This window comes from Marmota flaviventris, chromosome 3 (genome assembly GCF_047511675.1).
Source record: "Marmota flaviventris isolate mMarFla1 chromosome 3, mMarFla1.hap1, whole genome shotgun sequence".
NCBI lineage: Eukaryota > Metazoa > Chordata > Mammalia > Rodentia > Sciuridae > Marmota > Marmota flaviventris.
The window spans coordinates 8090821-8113805 of record NC_092500.1 but is presented as its reverse complement, the minus strand read 5'-3'; the positions used below and the strand labels follow the sequence as shown (position 1 = coordinate 8113805).

The 22985-nt window shown below is 36.0% G+C and overlaps 1 protein-coding gene across 3 annotated transcripts in view; it reads right to left on the bottom strand.

The window, feature by feature from the left end:
* Slc25a17 (solute carrier family 25 member 17) overlaps positions 1–22985 on the bottom strand; it is a 53911-nt gene that overhangs the window by 26495 nt on the left and 4431 nt on the right. The window lies entirely within an intron of this gene.

Genomic DNA, 22985 nt, shown 5'->3' with positions numbered 1-22985 from the left:
AGGAAGCTAAGGCAGGAGGATTCCAAGTGTGAGGTCATTCTGGGCAATTTAGTGAAATCCTGTCTCAAAATAAAAGAGCTGGAAGTATTGCTCAGTGGTAGAGTCTTACATGCATGAAGCCCTGGGTTCAATTCCTAGTACTGAAAAGAGAAAGAAAGGAAGGACAGACCCCAAAATAGTTTTTTCTTTGTTGGTATTTTAAATAAAATACAATATATAAATTTTCCCAAGGTAATGCAATAACACAAATTATCAGCCTTTCCATTCATAAGACATTAAAACAGACAAAAAAACAGAAGCACCTATTTAGGGATGAAATTATACACATGAATCTTCCAGTTCAATTTCTGGTTTTCAACCCAGATGCAACCCCACTGGTGTACAGTCTCAGGCATAAAATCAAGTTTTAGGGGGCCGGGGTTGTGGTTCAGTGGTAGAGTGCTCGCCCAGCATGCATGAGGCACTAGGTTCAATCCTCAGCACCACATAAAAACAAAATAATGTGTCCACCTAAAATGAATAAATAAAATGAAACTAAAAAAAAATCAAGTTTTATGTCAGTGATCTAACAATATTTACATGTAATATTTTAATCATAGCAACTAGAAACTGTGTGAACTTTAAAGATAAGTGTGAAAATTTGCTGGACGAATAGGTCAGTTTGGCCAGGTGCAGTGGAGCACGTCTGTAATCCCAGCAGCTCAGAAGGCCGAGGCAGGATGATCAAGAATTCAAGGCCAGCCTCAGCAATTTAGTGAGGCCTTAAGCAACTCAGTGAGACACTGTCTCTAAATGAAATAGAAAAAGGGTTGGAGATGTGGCTCAGTGATTAAGAATCCTTGGGTTCAATCCCTAGTATGCCCCCCACCAAAAAAAATAGGCCATCTTGCTTGACAAGAGAAAACATTATAATATTATTATTATTATATTAGTATTCTATGAAACTCAGATAAAATGTTACCTCCTCTTTCCCATCAGGCTACAAGGTTGTTCGGCTCCCTAGGTTCTCTCTTACAGCACTTAATATTACAGTTAAATCTAACAACTCTTCTATGTTGTGAGAATATTCGTTCTGTACATTGGCACATCATAGATTCTCAATTAAACATTTATTTAACTCACTGTACTTTTAGTTATTTATGCTTTTTTTGATGACTTCAAAATAAATGTCTTTTTCTAGTAATAACTGGATGATACTCAATGTCTTAGGAAACAATGGCCCACATAGACCCCCCCCCCAAATTTATAAATCCATGATTCCTGCATCTTTGCTCACTTTACAAGCAATTTTCAAGAAAAATGGGGCTCAGAAGTCAGAGAAACCTTATAGTATTTCTTAAAGCTGTGTGATGAATGCCTGGTCGCGTGGTACTGCATGATTATGCAGTATACTGCCTGGATAGGTCATCTCCAGGCCTACAAAGAGCTTTTTAAATAATTTGGCCACTTCCATTTCTCTTCTCTGCCAACTTTAAAGAGAATTCCTAACTTAGAAGCTATACCTAGTGAAACACCGAGAAAAGTCAACAGTCAGCTTATTGGTTTATTTACCTCCTTGAAAACTGGCATACAAAAATTCAAATCAATAAAATGAAATAAACTGGGCATGGTGACTCATTTCTGTAATCTCAGAGGCTCAGGAGGCTAAAAGGTTTGCAAGTTTGAAGCCCCTCTTAACCATTACTGCAAGTGAAACTTTAAAAGATTACCAAAGTTGGGCATCTAGGTTGGTTCCACAGTTTAGCTACTGTGAATTGTGCTGCTACAAACATTGATGGGGCTGTGTCCCTGTAGTATGCTATTTTAAGTCCTTTGGGTATACACCAAGGAATGGGATAGCTGGGTCAAATGGTAGTTCCATCTCCAATTTTCCAAGGAATCTCCATACTGCTTTCCATAGGGGCTGTACCAATTTGCAATCCCATTAGCAATGTGTGAGTGTGTCTTTTCACCACATCATTAACAACACTTATAGCTGCCATTCTGACTGGAGTGAGATGAAATCTTAGAGTAGTTTTGATTTGTAGCACAATTCACAATAGCTAAACTGTGGAACCAACCTAAATGCCCTTCAGTAGATGAATGGAAAAAGAAAATGTGGTATACATACACAATGGAATATTACTCAGCAATAAAAGAAAAAATCATGGCATTTGCAGGTAAATGAATGGAGATGGAGAATATAATGCTAGGTGAAGTTAGCTAATCTCAAAAAAACCAAATGCCAAATGTGTTCTCTGATAAAAGGAAGCTGATTCATTGTGGGGTTGGGATGGGGAGCATGGGAAGATCAGACGAACTCTAAATAGGGCAAATGGGTGGGAGTGGAAGGAAGCGGGTACAGGGATAGAAAAAATGGTGGAATAAGATGGACATCATTACCCTAAGTACATGTATAAAGACACAAATGTATAAAGACACGAATATACTTTGTATACAACCAGAGATATGAAAAATTATGCTCTATATGTGTAATATGAATTGTAATGCATTCTGCTATCATATAAAACAAATTAGAATAAAATTAAAAAAAAAAATTTCTGTAAACCTTGAAAAAAAAATTACCAAAGACAGGGCTGGGGATATAGCTCAGCTGGTAGTGTGTGTCTTTCCCACATGCACAAGGCCCTGGGAGGAGGAGGAGGAGGAGGAGGAGGAGGAGGAGAGGAGGAAGGAGAAGGAGGAGGAGGAGAAGGAGGAGGAGGAGGAGGAGAAATAACAATAATAATGAAAATTTTTTTGTGGACTACTCTGAAGACAAAACATATAGTCCAGTGTAGTGTATGTCCTGAACTTGTTAATAATGAAATGTATGAAAATATGCCCCTTCAAATAAACAATTTTGACTATCTATCAAAATGTACTCCAAATCCTTAAAGTAATTTTAAAACAGGGGCATTTGTACATCAGAGACTTGCTATATTTGTCTCTTAGCCAAGCAAACACAAAGATGTCTTTTTATAAGCAGCTGTTACCTGAAGCAAAATATTTAATACATATGTGAGTTTTATGCCAAGCTGTATAAGCACATGATTTTTCAGAATTTGAATTAAATTCCTCTTAACATAAATACTCAATGTTTTTTCCCCTGAGGACTGTTAGCACTCATACAAAATTAGAAGGCACAAAAGTCTAACATAATAACCACAATGTACAACACTTGTGCCAGAGAGGTGTAAAATAAATTTTTAATTTTAAGTCCCACAGAATTAGAACCATGTGAGTGGGAGTTCTATTGTTGACAATAATTATAATTTCTAAACACCCTTCTAGTTACCAAAAATATCTTTAGTTATAACATTCTGTCTCCTCCTTGTGCATTTAACCAGTTTGTGTTGAGAGAACAGGTTAATTGCAACACAGCACTGGCACTTGGACCAGTGGAGTCCCTTCAGCGGGAAATGAGCAGAGTAGGGCTGGCATGTAGTGGGCAGCCCAAAGCCAGAGTGTTAGAGTCAGGGTTAGAACCAAGCTCTCCTTGACTCCTACCTAGTTCTAGTACTTCTAGTCCTACTCCAGTTCTCAACCTTTCTTCAACCAAGAGACACATGAATTTTAACTTCACTCTTCTCTTCCACTCATAAAAGTATACAAAATAAACACACACAAAAAAACCAAACAAATAAACAACAAAAAAAAAAAAAAACGGGAAAATGAAATAACCCCCTAGTAGTAGCTACATCCATTTCCTATGCATTGCATCTCTATATAATTTTTTTTTAACAAAAAGCATGTGTTTGTTTTAGTTTTAAAATGGGAGAAAAGCAAAATCTCTTCTTGCATCGAAAAAATATTTAATTTGTAGAAAATTGTATATACCAGGGCTGGGGATGTGGCTCAAGCGGTAACGCGCTCGCCTGGCATGCGCGGGGCGCTGGGTTCGCTCCTCAGCACCACATAAAAAAAAAAAAATAAAGATGTTGTGTCCACCGAAAACTAAAAAATACATACTAAAAAAAATTCTCTCTTTTGAAAAAAAAAAAGAAGGAAAAAGAAAATTGTGTATACCAAATAACAGCACAAAAAGACATAAAACAAGGATGGACCAAACTGAAAGGTGAAATAGACTAATAATCATGGTGGGAGTTTTTTTTTTAAATTAGAATTATTAGCACATATTAATTGTACAAAATTATGTTTCATTGTGATAATTTCACACATGTACACAAAATACTTTGATTATAAACATCCTATTACACTCTTATTCCTCCCTTCCTCCGGTTCCCTTTTGCTTCCCTAATGGCCCCCCTTCTACTTCGTACCCACTTTCCCCCCCCCATTACATTTTACATGAGCAAAAACATGAGATACATGTCTAAGTCTGGTTTATTTTGGTTAACATAATGATCAACAGTTCCATACATTTTCCTGAAAAGTACATGATTTCATTCTTCTTTAAAACTAAATAATATTTTGTTATGTATAATACATTTTCAAAAAAAATTTCAGGGGCAGGGGGCAATACTGGGGTTGAACCCAGGGCCTCATATATTCTAAAGCAAGTGCTCCATGTATTCCTATCCCAAAAAGTAAGTATTTTTTAAAAGACACCAGAATAAGAGAATTGATATATCCCAGGGATTCTCAAAAGTATTATATATTAATAATATAATAATTATTTAACTAATTAATATTATTTTAAATTAATATATTAATATAATTAATATGATATATATTAATATTATATGTTCTCAAAGTATATTCAGGAGATCCCTGAATGTTCCCAAGACCTTTCCAGGACTCTGCAGCATCAAAATTATTTTTATTAAGAATTATTTTGGCTAGGCACGGTGGCACACGCTTGTAATCCCAGCAGCTTAAGGAGGATGAGGCAGGAGGATGGCAAGTTCAAAGCCAGCCTCAGCAACTCAGCAAGATCCTGTCTCCAAATAAAATATATAAAGGGATGAAGATGTTGCTCAGTGAATAAACACCTATGGGTTCAATCCCTGATACTAAAAAAGAAAAAAAAAAAAGAATTATTAGGAAAGAAGAACTATTCGCCTTTCTTTTTCATTCTCTTACTATAAGATGAAATTTTCCAGAGATTACAACAATGTGTGTTGTATGAGAGACTGAATACAGAACCAGATGAAAAGATTCAGCTATCTTCTATTAAGTCCAATATTTGCAACTATAACATGAGGCCACTTTTCTCAATATTTTTTGGAAAATATAGTTTAAAAAATATGTTAATATGTAATAGGCTTAATATTTTTAATGAATAAATATTTCAGTGATTTCAGCTTTAATATCTAATAAATATTGTTATAGCCACATAAACAAAAGCTCTTTAGAGTGTGCAATTTAAGAATATAAAAGTGTCCTGTGACCAAATAGTCTGAAAACATACCATTAAACACAAAATCATTACTAACAAACTTCATTATCTTTAAAAAATTATTAGTTTTTTTTAGCAATCACTGCTAATACACCTTTCATCTTATTTTATTATATCAGTGTGACATAAAACAGCAGTTGACATCATACTACCTGAGTTGTCCAATGTTTTCTCCAGAAAAATTCTTTAAAAGGCACATAACTTATAAGAAGAATAAATACAGCCTTTAATCAATACCTTAGAGACAATTATTTATTAGGTTTTTTTTTCCAAAACTTTTTTTAGTTTTCGATGGACCTTTATTTAATCAATTTACTTATATGTGGTATTGAGGATCAAACCCAGGGCCTCACACATGCCAGCAAGCGTTCTACCACTGAGCCACAACTCCAGCCCTTATTATAAGAGTTTTTTAAATGAAGGTGTGATAATGTGATATAGTAACTATATATTTGGTCTTTATCCTAAGTTCCCCCCACAGAGGTCCTTGTTAAAACCCTTATTAATTTTCCTAAGTGAGGGAGCATGTTTTGTTATAATACTGGTTATTATAACAAATATAATATCTCAAGGTATTATAAATAATAAATAAAGTCTTAAGGGTCTGGGTATGTGGCTCAGTAGTAGAGCACTTGCCTCAAAGAAAAGAAAAATATCACATCTTAGTTCCTGGGTCCAGACACAAGGACATCTAAGTTCCTTGGAATCTTCAAAGTGTTAAATTTCTTTTCATATGCTAACCAGATGCCTGCGGTCCCCTAGACAGCTTGAGCTTAGTCACCAGAAAGACCAAGGCATGATAAGAGGGTTGGAACTTTCAGTTCTACTCCACAACCTCCAGGAGGAAAGAGGAGCCAAGGACTGATTAATCACCAATGGCCAATAATTTAACCAAAGATGCCTATATGCGGTCAGGTGGTGCCCGCCTATAATTCCAGCAGCTTGAGAGGCCAAGGCAGTAGGATCTAGAGTTCAAAGCCAGCTTCAGCAATTTAACAAGACCCTAGGCAACTTAGTGAGACCTGTCTGAAAATAAAAAAAGGATCAGGGATATGGCTCAGTGGTAAAGCACCCCTGGGTTCAATCCTGATATCAAAAAGTAAAAATAAAAACAAAAAAAGGATTTGGAGACACAAATGATGAATGTCTGAGATAATAAATTTGCCAAAGATCCTTATTTGATTATTACACATTATATACATGTACTGAAATGTCACACTGTACCTACAAATATGTACAATTACTAACTGTCAATTTAGAATACAAAATATACTTAAAAATGGTTTAGAGAGCTGGGTGTGGTAGTGTATGCCTATTATCCTAATAATTTAGAGGCTGAGGCAGGATGGAGGCTGAGGCTGGCCATAAGCAACTTAGAGACCCTTAAAGGGCGGGGATGTAGCTCAATGGTAAAGTGCCCCTGGTTCAATCCCGATAGCAAAAAAAAGTTTTGGATTTCAGGATTGTAAAACATTCCTAACTTCAAGGGACAGAAGCTCCCATGCTGAGGACACTTTGGGACCTTAACCTATGTATCTCTTCATCTGGCTATTCATCCGTATCCTTATCAACTGGTAAATATAAATAAAGTACTTTCCTGCCTTTTATGAGCCATCCCAGCAAATTATCAAACACAAGGAGGGGGTTATGGAAACCCCTGATTCAAAAGTTTTAAGTAAGAAGTAAGGGAGACCCAGGACTTGTAACTGGCTCCTGGACTGGGGAGTCTTGTGGGACTAGGCCCTTAACTTGTGGAATTGAGACAGAGACCACCATAGAGATAAATGTACTTCTGGACCTTAATTCAATGGCCTGACAACCGTTAAAGGATAGAATAATTTTTTTTCCTCTGCTCTCCCATCTTAACTTATAGCTTGTTAGGAATTAAAAACTTGGTGTGTGCCTTACCTAACCCCTTAAACTACCTTATTATCTTCTGAGACCACGATGCTCTTACCATGACATTCCCAGGACAAACAACACAAAGGAAAAAACTTTGAATTTGCCATGAGAATGGCAAATTCCCAGACCCCTGAACATGTTACTTGCCATGATTTGTGTTCTCTCTCATTTCCCACCTATGTGTTCTCTTAACAGTTATAGCAATTCACACCTATCACAAGACAGAGATGCTTATACAGAATGTGGCCTGATATTAAAAACTTATGTGCCTCCAGGATGATAAGTTTGCTGCTCTCATAGGGGCAAGGGGTGGGGGGAACGACACACCTTTAAAATGTACCTAAGCCAGGTATTAATGTACCTGTAATCAGAGCAACTTGAGAAGGTGAGGCAGGAGGATCATAGATTTGAGGCTAGCCTCAGCAACATAGGGAGATCCTGTATCAAAAGAAAACAAAAAAGGGCTGCAGATGCAGCTCAGTGGCAAAGTACCCCTGGGCTCAATCCCCAGAACCACACACACAAAAAAGAAATCTTAAGGCAATTTTCATTCCTCAAACTCAGCCCCTTCCCTTTGTTCAGAAAGCCATGCTGACACTCTGGTCAGAACTAAAAAAAAAAAAAAAAAAAAGAAAGAAAAAAAGCCTTGCCTGTATCTTCTCTCGCCTCATTTGTTTTCCATTCTACTGTCATCAACTCAAAGTTAGCATATTCAGCATCAGAAGCTGAGGTTAACTTTAGGTAGGTAGTGTCAGAATTGAACTGAACAACCATAGTAGAACAGAAAGACTAGGTAATTGATAAGAACATCTAATAGGATGCTAAAAGATGAAACAAGTGTGAGAGTGGAACTGAGTTAACATTCTGGAAATTCAAATGCTACTATGGTTAGAGTATAGAGAGTAAATCGATTTAAGAGTACAATCACAGGCCAGACATGGTGATATACACCTGTAATCCTAGCTTCTCAGAAGGCTGAGGCAGGAAAATCCCAATTTTAAAGCCAGCCTGGGCAACTTAGCTAAATGCTCTCTCACATAAAATTTTAAAAGGGTTGAGATTGTAGCTCAGTGTTAGGGTACTTGCCTAGCAGGCACCAGGCCCTGGGTTCAATCCTTCAAGTTTCTTTCCTTCCTTTCCTCAGCTGATCACCAGAATGGACCTTAATATACTTAGCAAAAGCCTCTGACTTTACCTTTGCTTACCTCTAGAGCCTAAAAAGGCTCTATCTATGGTATTATTCAGTCCTAAATATTTTCTTATTTCCATTATGATTTCTTCTCTAACACATATATTATTTTTTTTAAATTTTTTTTTTATTTATTAATATTTATTTTTTTTTTTTAGTTATCGGCGGACACAACATCTTTATTTTGTATGTGGTGCTGAGGATCGAACCCGGGCTGCACGCATGCCAGGCGAGCGCGCTACCGCTTGAGCCACATCCCCAGCCCCCACATATATTATTTAGAAGCATGTTTCCAGCAAATATAGCAGCATGTGACCTAGACCCAGCTACCTAGAAAGATGAGGTAGGAGGATCAGTTGAGCTCAGGAGTTCAAGGTCAACCTAAGCAATATAGCTAGACCCCAGTATTAAAAAAAAAAAAAAAAAGAATTGCTGATGATATGGTCTTATATCTAAAAGATGCAAAAAAAAAAAAAAAAAATTCCACCAGAAGACTTCTAGAGCTGATAAGTGAATTAGCAAAGTAGCAGGATACAAGATATACAAGATCAACACTCATAAGTCAACAGCTTTCCTATACTTCAATAGCAATTCTGCTGAGAAAGAAATGAGGAAAACTATCCCTTTCACAATAACCTAAAAACAAAAACAAAAGCACACAAACAAAAAACCAAACTTGAGAATCAATCTAACTATAGCAATAAAAGATCACTATAATGAAAGTTATAGAATATTGAAGAAAGAAATTGAAATGACTTTGGAAAACACTGAAGAAAGAAATTGAAATGACCTTGGAAGACCAGAAAACCTCCCACGTTCTTGGAAAGGCAGAATTAATATTGTCAAAATGCCCCATACTACCAAAAGCAATATATATATTCAATACAACCTCCATCAAAATAACAATAACATTCCTCAACAGAACTAGAAAAAAATCTTTAAATTCATTTGAAAGAATAAGAGAACTAGAAGAGCCCCCCCCCCAAAAAAAAAAATCCTGAGCAAGAAAAGCGATGCAGCAGGCATCACAATACCCAACTTCAAATTATAGTACAGAGCTATAGCAACAAAAACAGCATAGTATTAGCATCAAAATAGACATGAAGACCAATGGAAAAAAATAGAAAACACAGAGAGAAACCCATATATTTATAGCCACCTGATACTTGACAAAGGTAACAGAAATAAATGTTGAGGAAAAGATAGCCTTTTTAACAAATGGTCCTGGAAAAACTGGATATCCAGGGCTAAGGTTATAGCTTAGTGGTAGAACACTTACCTAGCACATGTGAGGCACTGGGTTTGATCTTCAGTACCACATAAAAATAAATAAATAAAGTAAAGGTATTGTGTTCCATCTACAACTAAAATAAAATAAAATAAACCCTGTATATCCATATGAAAAACAATGAAATTAGATTCCCATCTTTCACTCTGCACAAAAGTCAAATCAAAATGGATCAAAGACACAGGAATTTAACCAGAAACCTTACACCTGTTAAAAGAAAACAGAGGGTCAACATTCTATCATATAGATGCAGCTACTGACTTCCTTAACTAGACCCTTAAACCTCAAGAAATAAAACCAAAAATCACTAAATGAGATGTGATCAAGTTAAAAAGCTTTTACACAGCTAAGGAAATGATTAAGAGCATGCAGAGCCTACAGAATGATAAAATATTTGACAGTTGCTCCTCTGACAGGGGATTAATATCAAGAATATACAAAGAACTCAAAAAAACTTAACACCAAAAAACCTCACAAATTGATCAATACATATGCAAAAGAACTAAACAGACGTTTCTCAAAAGAAGAAACGCAAATGGCCAAGAAATATATTAAAACATGTTCAGCATCTCTAGTTAACAGGGAAATACAAATCAAAACAATACTAAGATTTCCTTTCACTCCAGTCAGAATGGCAATTATCAAGAACACAGTAATAGCTGGGCACAGTGGCACATGCCTATGATCCCAGCAATTTGGGAGGCTGAGTGAGGAGGATCGTGAGTTCAAAGCCAGCCTCAGCAACTTGATGAGGCCTTAAGCAACTTAGCAAGACCCTGTATCAAGATAAAAAAATAAATAAAACAGACTGGGGATGTGGCTCAGTGGTTAAGTGCCCCGGGTTCAATCTCTAGTACCAAAAAAACAAAAACAAACAAACAAACAAACAACAACAAAACAAAAAACCCAAACAAAAACAAAACAAAAAACATCAAAAACAAAAACACAATAATATAATGCTGACAAGGATTTAGGGAAAGGTACACTAGTATACTGTGGTAGGACTACAGATTAGTACAATCACCTTGGAAAGCAGTATGGAAATTCCTCCAAAAACTAAGACTGGAACCACTGTATTAGCCAGTTATCCCACTGGTATTTACCCAAAAGAAATAAACTCAGCAGACTATGGCAATACAGCCATATCAATATTCATAGCAGCGTAATTTATAATAGACAAATTATGGAATCAGGGGCTGGGATTGTGGCTCAGCAGTGGAGCGCTCACCTAGCACATGAGAGGCCCTGGGTTCGATCCTCAGCACCATATAGAAATAAATAAAACAAAGGTATTAAAAAATAATAAAAAATTATGGAAACAGTATACTATGCTCCATAAGGTCGAATTTGTTATATGCATTATTCAGTCCTCTGTTTTCTTGTTGGTTCCCTTCCCTACGCTGTTCTATGGATTACTGAAAAAGCCATATTAAAATCTTCTACTTTGATGATGGGTTGGTATATTTCTCACGTTTTATTAATTCTTGCTTTAGATATTTTGAGTCTGTTATCAGATGGATATAAATTTTAAATTGGTTTATTTTCCTAATGTACTGAGACTCACTCTCTATGTCATCTTCTTTATCTGCAATAATAACACTACTATAAAATATAAGTTTTATCAGCATAGTATGCCTTTTCTGACACTTATAACTTCTGTATCCTTATAACTTCTGTATCCTTATCTTTTAACACCCCCCCCCCCCCCCCCCCCGCTACTGGGGATTGAACCCAGGCCTGTATACATGCTAGGAAAGTGCTCTACTGCTGAGCCACATCCCCAGCCCTGTATTCTTATCTTTTAGATGTCTTTTGTAAATAGCAGTTTCCCATTTCAAAAGTCAGACTAATATATTCTCTTTTGCAGGAAGTACTTAGTTCATTAACATTTGTTTGAAATTACAGCTGTCATCTTAATTTGTGTTATTTGTCATACATCGTCTATGGTTCTTTTTCTATTCTTTCCTACTTTCTTACTTGATTAGAAGGTTTTTTCCTTATTAATTTTTACCTCTGAAATAAACATAGTTTATTAATAAATAAACTTACCAATTAAAAATATTCAGTATATTTGCCCTCATCCCAAATGACACAAACTTAACACTATTTACTCCCTTCCAACTTCATCCTACTGTTGCCATGTATTTTAATTCTAACTTTTTGATTTTCTTTTTTGCTGTGCTGGGGATGGAACCCAGGGCCTTGTGCATGCTAGGCAAGTGCTCTATCACTAAACTACTTCCCCAGCCCTCTTTACTTTTTAATGACCACACACAAACAATATTTTTATAGTTATTTTTATGTTTGCCCAGGAAACAGCCACATATTTACAATATTTACTACTTTCTAGACTCTTAATTCCTTCTTCTGTTTCCTATCTTCCATATGGGATCACTTTCCTTCTAGGGGAAGAATAGTATCATCTTTCCAAAGAAATCAGAAGTGTTGGAATCAGAAGTGTTTCAGATTTTTAAATATCTGCATATACAAAATGAGATATCTTGAGAGGCAATTCTAAACATGAAATTCATCTATATACTTTACATATGCAGCCTGAAGGTAACTTTATACAATATTGTTAGTGAACCTTTGTTTCAACTGTGACCCATCACATGAGGTTAGGTATGCAGTCTTCCATTTGTGATGACATGCTGGTGCTCAAAAAGTTTTAGATTCTGGAACATTTCAGATTTTATGGTTGAGGGATATTCAACCTATCTTTCTTTAGAATTTCTTCCTACTGGCAAACTGGTTTTGATGGTCTTAAATGCCTCTATTTCACCTAAGTTTTAAAGATTTTCATTAGATAACACATTCTAGATAGAAAGTTATTTTCTCTCAGTAACATGAAAAGAACATTCCATGGTTTTCTTTCTTTCCTTTTTTTTTTTTTAAGATGTAGACGGACACAATACCTCTATTTTATTTATTTATTTTTATGCAGTGCTGGGGACAGTACCCAGGGCCTCACCATGTTAAGCAAGTGCTCTATCACTGAGCTACAGCCCCAGTCCCATGGTTTTCTGACTACAATCACTGCATTTGAGAATCAAACGCCAGTCTTTTAATTCATTAATTCTACCTTTAGCTGTGTCTAATATGCTGATAAACCTCTGCTTAAATCTGAATCTGTCCCTCAGCTTCAACAGTTATCATAAATGTATAGCTACGTAAATGTTTGAATCTTTACTTGAGCAAAGCAAATGCATATAGTTTAAAAATTCATGTAATATAAATGATAAAATATAATTTTTGACCCACCTTGCTCCATTCTACCCAATCTTCCTCCACGGAGGCAATTTAGTTCTTTTATATTGATATCTTTTGATCCAGTTTTAGACATTATTTACATTCTATTACAGGGAATGAGAATTCAGCTCTCTAATACCACATTCTGTTTTCTCTTTCCATCCTTCTAACACAGTTATGATTTTTGTTTAATTCAGTGTTCAGTATTCCCATGATATCAATGCATAAGTTATTGATTCCATTTTCTGATTCCATGCAGTACTGCTGCTGCTGTCTACTGTTTTCAGTCATAACACGATATTTTACTGAGTTTAGTTAGGTTTGGACTGAGTTGCTCATTTCCCTTAGAACTGTATTTTTTGGACATCTATCGGAGCTCTTAAAGATATGTATTTGGGGCTGGGGCTGTAGCTCAGTGACAGAGCGCTCGCTAGTATGCGTGGGGCACTGGGTTCGATCCTCAGAACCACATTAAAAAATAAAATAAAGGTATTCTGTACACCTACAGCTAAAAAATAATTTTTTTAAAAAAGATATGTATTTCTGGAGGAACTGCATTGCTTTCTACTAAGAACTTTGAGGCACCATTAATATGGAATCACTCTAAGTTAAATTATTTGCTTAATTAATTAATTTTTCAAATTATTTATGTAGTGAGAATGTGGGCTACAACTTGAGGGAAGGTTTGTGATTTCAAAATGTCAGAGGTGATTTCCTTGGAAAGGAGCAAGATTATTTCCCATTCACTTTTTTAAAAAAAATTATACATGGATACAATACCTTTATTTTATTTTAATCATTTTTATGCAGTGCTGAGGATCGAACTCAGTGCTTCACACATGCTAGGCAAGTATTCTACCACTGAGCCACACTCCCAGCCCCACCTCCTTCTCTTTTACAGCATTTTCCTTTGGGATTCCAAATTAATTGAAAAGTTCCCTACCAGACTTCTTACCTTGGACAGACCAGTCACTTTCTCTTCTTTCCTCTAGAAGGTACAAATCTAAACCTCATGTTTTTAAAAACCATATAAAATAATAAGAGTCCCCTACATCCCTGTCATCTTATTAAGATGCTATTGCTTTTTCATTATTTTATATGGTTTTTAAAAATAATTATGATAAAGGGAAATTCTTAGGTTTGATTAGCATCTTAATTAGAAGCAGAAATCCTATTATAAACAATAAACTTAGTTTTAGCTAATAAATATTTAAATTATTTGTGAATTTGTTTATTTCTTTGCTATTTATTCTAGTTTGTTATTTTATGGAAAATTTTATATGGGTAGGATGGTGACACATTCACGATTTGAATCTAATACCTCAGAGGATCTAACACTACTCTTGTAGGTTTCCCAGATATTTAATGAATGAGCTAAAAAAAAAAAAAAAAAAAAAGTTTCTAACTTAATCTCTCTGCCTCTGAAAAAAAATGTAAAAAATTTAGCAGAGTAACAAACAGTCCTAAATAAAACCAAATCAAAATCAACATAAAATAAAAGCTACCATTTCACCTTGGATATGAAAATTTGGAAAATGATAAAATCAGGGAGGGAAGTTTAGGTCCTTTGTATACACATATCTGATAAAAAGAGACCAAAGACCTCTCAGAGGGACATCTAAGTAACCTCAAAAGCTTTTAACCTGAACAACCTGAACAAAATACAAACAATTCTTCAGCAAAGTACATCTGATTTGAAATAATAGGGTTCTGAATGAGTTTGAATAATGACTAGGAAAATGGAGAAAAGATATCCATTAGAAGATCTGTAAAAGGGAAAACCAATAAGATTTGCTGATTTATTATAGACTATAAGGAAGAAGGGAGAAATACAGGAGTGAGGTTACCATTTATAGAAATAACAAAGTCCAACAAGGTTCCTAGCTTTAGGAAATTACTGGGTCCATCTCAGATACAGTGAATTTGAAATGATAATGAATTAGCTGCTCTCTCATCTGAGTTCAAAAAGTTATCATGTGTCCTGTACAGAAAAGTGTATCACACCACTTTGTACTCTATTCAGTTGTTAAAAAGTTTTCCTTCCTTATTACATAAAAGGCACCTCAAACAATGAATGTATGATAGGAAAAAAGAAAAAACAACAACAAAAAAACCTTTAGTTGGTGGCAACACCAGATAGCAACCTAAGAGACAGAACATAGCTGGAGTAAAACAGGAAAGTAAAAGTCACAGAAATTATTTTCAGCCTAAATACCTGAGGATTTTTGGCTCTTTTGTAAACAATTCCACAGTCAGCACTTGTATTCCTTAAGAATGTATCATCATGTACATTTCAGGTTACATATCGAAAACACAGATGGTTTATTCATTTTGAGGGCTTTGTCTTTCCTGTAAAAGGGCACCAAAAGTCCAAAGTATACTTCTTAATTTGGCCAACACAAATCACAAGGAGTTAACTTGGTCAAGACTTGGCCCCCAAGCATGTGCAACTTTATAGGAACAGACAGAGACACACAGAAAAATGTAGAAACAGATCATCGTGCTTTTTAAGAACAGAACGATGATGTTTTGTTGGCATTATCAACCAAGTCACCAAATTTGATCATTTCCAAAATGCTTGCTAATCCATCTTAGAAGAATGAAAAATTGTAAAAAAGCAATGCTAGTTCCAAAGTCAATATCCAGAGGAGTCCAAAGATGGTCATGTTACAGCAGCACTGTTAAAATCAGTGGGCAGTATCTCTTGATGAAGTACATGGCATTATTGGACAGAAACACTATTTTAGAAAGAAAACAACTAAGATTAGTTTTTTGTGATAGATATTGAGCTAATAAAATTCTAAAGACTGAAAGCCATTTATTATGGCTTTCATATTGAAACAAGTTATCCACCTAATCAGAATTAATATAGGTCTTTTCTCTGAAATAACAATCATTCTAGTTCATCTAATATATATAGACAGACATATAAGTCAAACAAAAAAATGGAGGGCTGAAAGTATAGCTTACTGGTACAAAGCACACACAAGGCACTGGGTTTAATCTCCAACCAAAGAAAAAAGACAGGCTTAATAGACACATACCTGAGTATTTAATGGAAAGAGTATGAATGTTTGAATTTAAGTCTAAGCTATAAAATAAGGTGTATATATAAGCTACAATACATATAAGAAGTAACTTTCAGAAGCTGGGGTTATAGCTCAGTGATAGAGCTCTTTCCTCGCACAAATGAGGCACTGGGTTTGATCCTCAGCACCACATAAAAATAAAGATATCGTATCCATCTTTAAAAAAAATATATTTAAAAAAAAAGAAGTAACTTGCAGGGGTGGAGTTGTAGCTCAGTGGTGGAGCGCTTGCCTGACATGTGTGAGGCACTGGGTTCCATCCTCAGGACCACATATAAATAAATAAAATAAAGGGATTGTGTCCATCTACAACTAAAAAAAAAAAAAGTAACTTTCAGATCTCCATGTTTCAATTTCCTCATTTGCACATTCAGAACCAACACCTGCCAAAGTCACTAGAAGTTGTAACTAAATTTATGGAAAACAACTAGCATCATATCAGGCATACAGTAGGCATTCCCACAAATTTTGGTCCTTAAATGTCTTAGTATCTTCTTGTACTAGGACACAGTTAATTTTAGGGACCTAAAATTAGTAATGATTTCTAAACTTCCTTCCAAAAGTATAATGGTTATTTAGTAAAAAATAAAGAACAACTGCTCTTCAGGCAGGTATAAAATACTATGAAGAAGTCTAATCAAATGAGAATACAGAACAGTAAATAGATGAACCATTAGAAAGTTAGGGATGTCTCTAGAAGAACAGATTCAGTGGTCAAAGTATGATGTAGAAGAGAGGAAGAGAATACAGAATTTTTTTTTTTAAATAATCTTGGCATAAAGGGAAGGGGAATAAGCAGTGGCTGAAGAAGGCAGTCTCTGGACCAGATTGGTATAGTTTTCTGATAGGATAAAACTGAGCAAAGGTTAAAGCTATTGGAAGGAGATGAAATAATAGAGCAAAATCCTGAAGATAACTGGGGGTGACATGAAAGGGAAGACCAAGATCAGAGGAACAGCGACTAGATAAGTCTGTTTTGAACTATGGGTACAACGGCAGTTGATTCTGTAATTAGAAAAAATGAAAAAGTGAGAAAGTTCATCCTGAGTAGCCTCTATGTATCTAGAGACTAAAAGAAGTAGATCATCTGCTATGAAGGAAGGGAATGGGTAGAGATAGCCATATGAGAAAAGAACATTTCAGTTTCATTGACTTTCTTTGTTTCTTTGGTGCTGGAGATCAAACCAAGGGCCTTACACATACTAATACCACTACTGAATTAAAATTGGGCACAAATACTTCATTTGTAAGAACAAACCTAAACCAGGAATGAATATTTATAATTTTACTATAATATTCTAGGAAGTAACTTCTCATGACAACCAAGTAGTTGGAGCATTACTGTCATGTTTTATAGCTTGATAAACTGAAATTCAGAAAGAAAATATAAATTATCTAAGATAGTTAAGATTTCATGCCAAAACTCCCTTTCAGCTGCCACACATTTGTTTCTTAAAAACAAAAACAAACAAACAAACAAACAAAAAACAAATTTACTGAATACTGTATGTATTATAAGATAGTTTCATTTATTATTTTTCTGACTCAGGCATAAAAAGAAGCAAAATAAAGTTAGAAAAGGAATTCCAATAATGACTACATAAGAACATTTAACTTAAAAGAACTAAATTGAAATGGCCCTGGTTACAAAAAAGAAAGAAAGAAAGAAAAAAAAAATGGGTTTTGGGCTGGGGATGTGGCTCAAGCAGTAGCGCACTCGCCTGGCATGCATGCCGCCCGGGTTCGATCCTCAGCACTACATACAAAGATGTTGTGTCTGCCAACAACTAAAAAATAAATATTAAAATTCTCTCTCTCTCTCTCTAAAAAGTTTTGTTTAGTTTTGTGCTTTTGTGGTGCTAGGAATGGAACTCAAGACCTGGGGCATGCCAGGCAAGCATTCTACCACTGAGCTACACTGCCTGCCAAGCACTAAAAAGGTTTTTAAGGAATCAATATGTTATGGATGGTGGGTAATTTTGTAAAGCAATAAAATACTAAAGACTAAAAACTATGTAATGATTCTATCACAACTATTGAAAGCCTAAATGGGAGGGGGGAACAGTAATCCAGGAATAGAAAGTAAAAACAATAAAAATTGTTTCTAATTACACCCCCAGCCCCCACTTTTTTTTTTTTTTTTGTACTAAGGATTGAAGCCAGAGGCACTTAACCACTGAGCCACATCCTCAGCTCTTTTTACTTTTTATTTTCACTAAGTTGCTGAGGCTGGCCTTGAATCTGCAATCCTTCTGCCTCAGTCTCCCAAACCTCTGGGATTATAGACATGTGCCATCATGCCTGGCTCCCTGGTAGACTATTGGCATGTTACAGATTAGAATCCAAATTAACTGAATTGAATCTGAAAATAGCACATTGTGTGTGTGTTTGTGGTACTGGAGATGGAACCCAGGGCCCTGCAAATATTAGGCAAGCACTCTACCAACTGAGCTACCTCTTCAAAGCTGAAAAATACAGGTTTTCATCTCTAATTTATGACTCAACAAATGAAATCAGAGAAGACATTTTATTGACCACTCCTAAAGTTTGTTCATAAGGGGGTGTGGGAGGCCACACTGACATCACACAAAATGTTTACCACAGTGACAAGTTGCAAGTATGCAAATGCACATAAAAAAACAATGAAATACCCATGAGATGTTAAAATATATTTAAAATGACATTTGAAGAATTTTTTGTTTTAATTGTACACAATACCTTTTATTTTATTTTTATGTGGTGCTGAGGATCGAACCTAGCACTCAGCCCGTGTTAGGCAAGTGCTCTACTGCTGAGCCACAACCCCAGCCCCGACATTTGAAGACTTTTTAATGACATGATATAGTAAATATCAGATGTTCTGGTCACACAGCATCATTCTTTTCCTAAGGACATGACATACTGGTTTTCTTTTGGAGAATTACAGATCAAGGGTTAGGCACATGACCCTAAGCACTGCTAATAGAGACTGTCCCAGAATCTTGAATTTTGAGCAGAATGTTGTATGGGCAGAAGGAACATGGACAGAAGCCATCAACTGCAGCAGTGGTATCCAATGGAGAATCTCCAGGGAGTTTCAGAAATCTTTTTGGAGCCTGTTAGAATCAGAGATTATTTCAGAAATCTTCCTGAAACTAGTTGGTTCTTTTCTATTCCAAGTTCTTAAGCTTCCCCACTGATTCAGGGAGCTCCCAAAGAGCCTTGCAATAAGTCTCATTTTTGTTTAAGTCTGTGTTATCTCCAGCTTGTAACCAGAGAACACTAATTGATACACATGGAACATACTTTATAATCCAGAACAAACACCAAACAACTCGGGATACGAAACTCTATGCCAATACATAAACAAGAGATCTATTCATAAATTTTTATCTGTATATACACATAAAGAATAGGGAGTGAGGAAGATACAGCCACATTTTGACACTATATCTCATCAACTTCAACCCAGACTCCTTTGCATAGCAATCAGTGGCCTAATATGTAAAAAATTCTCTAAAATTCAAGTGTTATTATATTGTAAATTTATGTTTTTGGTTCTCATTAGATTTTCTTTGAAAAATTTTATCTGTAGAAATGTACATTTGTGGGCTGGGGATGTGGCTCAAGCGGTAGCGCGCTTGCCTGGCGTGCGTGCGGCCCGGGTTCGATCCTCAGCACCACATACAAACAAAGATGTTGTGTCTGCCGAAAACTAAAAAATAAATATTAAAATTCTCTCTCTCTCTCTTTAAAAAAAAAGAAATGTACATTTGTAAGTAAAAGAGATTTTCTTAATCTAGAATTAGAAAAGTGCTATTTGTTGGAATTACCTAGGGTAGTTTAAACATTAAAACAGACTGGAGTTGTAATGCTATGATTAATCAGTAATTTTCAGGGAACTTCTTTTGTTTCTATTTTTTTTTTTTTTTTTTAAGAATTTAAGTAGATGGACATAATACCTTTATTTTATTTATTTATTTATGTGGTGCTGAGGATTGAATCCAAGGCCTCACATGTGTTAGGTGAGCAAAACTACCACTGTGTCACAATCCCAGCCCCTTGTCTTATTTAAATCTTCTTGGTATCTTATTTGATTGTTTGTTTTATCTTATCTATCTATTTACTTATTTTTTGAGAGTGGATCAGTCTTGCTATTGCTTAGATTTAGTGGGAGAGTGAAGACAATAAATGAATAAACAAAAAATAAAATATATTTTAGATAGTAAGTGCTATAAAACAAATAGGGTTGGCAAACCTTTTTTTATAAGTAGGCAAATATTGTAGGCATTGTATATGGTGTATATTGTCTCTGTCATAGCTACTCATTGCCATGGTAGTGTGAAAGCATCCATAGACCTTGAACTCCTGGGCTCAAGCAACCATCCTGCCTCAGCCTCCAGAATAGCTGACCTTGAACTCCTGGGCTCAAGCAACCATCCTGCCTCAGCCTCCAGAATAGCTGGAACTACAGGTATGTGGCAAAATGCCTGACTTTGTAATTTGGGTGTGTGTGTATTTTAATTAATTTATTTATTTGAGATACTGAGGATTAAACCCAGGGTTACTTTACTGAGTTGCATCTTCAGCCCTTTATATTTTTTATTTTGAGATAGGGTCTTGCTAAATTGCCAAGGCTGGCCTTGAACTTGTGATCCTCCTATCTCAGCCTTTCGAGTAGCTGGGATTACAGGCATATACCATCACAAATGGCATAATTTATATTTTAAAAGAATTGCATGTAATTGAATAAAGACTCTTAAAAAATTCAAGGGCTGAAAACTAACATCATCAAAATGGCGATATTACCAAAAGTTCTCTATAGGTTTAATGCAATGCCAATCAAAATCCCAACGGCATTTCTTGTAGAAATAGAGAAAGCAATCATGAAATTCATATGGAAAAATAAAAGACCCAGAATAGCAAAAACAATGCTAAGCAGGAAGTGCGAATCAGGCGGTATAGCGATACCAGACTTCAAACTATACTACAGAGCAATAGTAACAAAAACAGCATGGTACTGGTACCAAAACAGGCGGGTGGACCAATGGTACAGAATAGAGGACACAGAAACCAATCCACAAAACTACAACTACCTTATATTTGATAAAGGGGCTAAAAGCATGCAATGGAGGAAGGATAGCATCTTCAACAAATGGTGCTGGGAAAACTGGAAATCCATATGCAACAAAATGAAACTGAATCCCTTTCTCTCGCCATGCACAAAAGTTAATTCAAAATGGATCAAGGAGCTTGATATCAAATCAGAGACACGCCGTCTGATAGAAGAAAAAGTTGGCTACGATCTACATTCGGTGGGGTCGGGCTCCAAATTCCTCAATAGGACACCCATAGCACAAGTTAATAACTAGAATCAACAAATGGGACTTACTCAAACTAAAAAGTTTTTTCTCAGCAAAAGAAACAATAAGAGAGGTAAATAGGGAGCCTACACCCTGGGAACAAATCTTTACTCCTCACACTTCAGATAGAGCCCTAATATCCAGAGTATACAAAGAACTCAAAAAATTAGACAATAAGAGAACAAACAACCCAATCAACAAATGGGCCAAGGACCTGAACAGACACTTCTCAGAGGAGGACATACAGTCAATCAACAAGTACATGAAAAAATGCTCACCATCTCTAGCTGTCAGAGAAATGCAAATCAAAACCACCCTAAGATACCATCTCACTCCAGTAAGATTGGCAGCCATTATGAAGTCAAACAACAACAAGTGCTGGCGAGGATGTGGGGAAAAGGGTACACTTGTACATTGCTGGTGGGACTGCAAATTGGTGCAGCCAATTTGGAAAGCAGTATGGAGATTTCTTGGAAAGCTGGGAATGGAGCCACCATTTGACCCAGCTATTCCCCTTCTCGGTCTATTCCCTAAAGACCTAAAAAGAGCATGCTACAGGGACACTGCTACATCGATGTTCATAGCAGCACAATTCACAATAGCAAGACTGTGGAACCAACCTAGATGCCCTTCAATAGACGAATGGATAAAAAAAAATGTGGCATTTATACACAATGGAGTATTACTCTGCATTAAAAAATGACAAAATCATAGAATTTGCAGGGAAATGGATGGCATTAGAGCAGATTATGCTAAGTGAAGCTAGCCAATCCCTAAAAAACAAATGCCAAATGTCTTCTTTGATATAAGGAGAGTAACTAAGAACAGAGTAGGGACGAACAGCAGGAGAAGAAGATTAACATTAAACAGGGATGAGAGGTGGGAGGGAAAGGGAGAGAGAAGGGAAATTGCATGGAAATGGAAGGAGACCCTCAGGGTTATACAAAAGTACATACAAGAGGAAGTGAGGGGAAAGGGAAAAATAATACAAGGGGGAGAAATGAATGACAGTAGAGTGGGTAGAGAGAGAAGAGGGGAGGGGAGGGGAGGGGAGGGGAGGGGGGATAGTAGAGGATAGGAAAGGCAGCAGAACACAACAGACACTAGTATGGCAATATGTAAATCAATGGATGTGTAACTGATGTAATTCTGCAATCTGTATATGGGGTAAAATTGGGAGTTCATAACCCACTTGAATCAAAGTGTGAAATATGATATATTAAGAAATTTGTAATGTTTTGAACAACCAACAATAAAAAATTAAAAAAAAAAAAATTCAAGGGCTGGGGATGGGGCACAAGTGTAGCGCGCTCTCCTAGCATGCGTGAGGCACTGGGTTCGAGTCTCAGCACCACATAAAGATAAAGATACTGTGTCCACCTAAAAAAAAAAAAAAACCTAAAAAATAAATATTAAAAAAAATTCAAATCATGAGAAATATAAAAGATTTCTCCTTTATTTTCTCACCCCCACCTGTCATTGCTCTGTGACCCAGCAGGGCCCAGGCACTTATCATTAGGACTGTTCAATAAGAAGGTTTACAGGGGCTGGGATTGTGGCTCGCCTAGCAAGTGAGAGGTCCTGG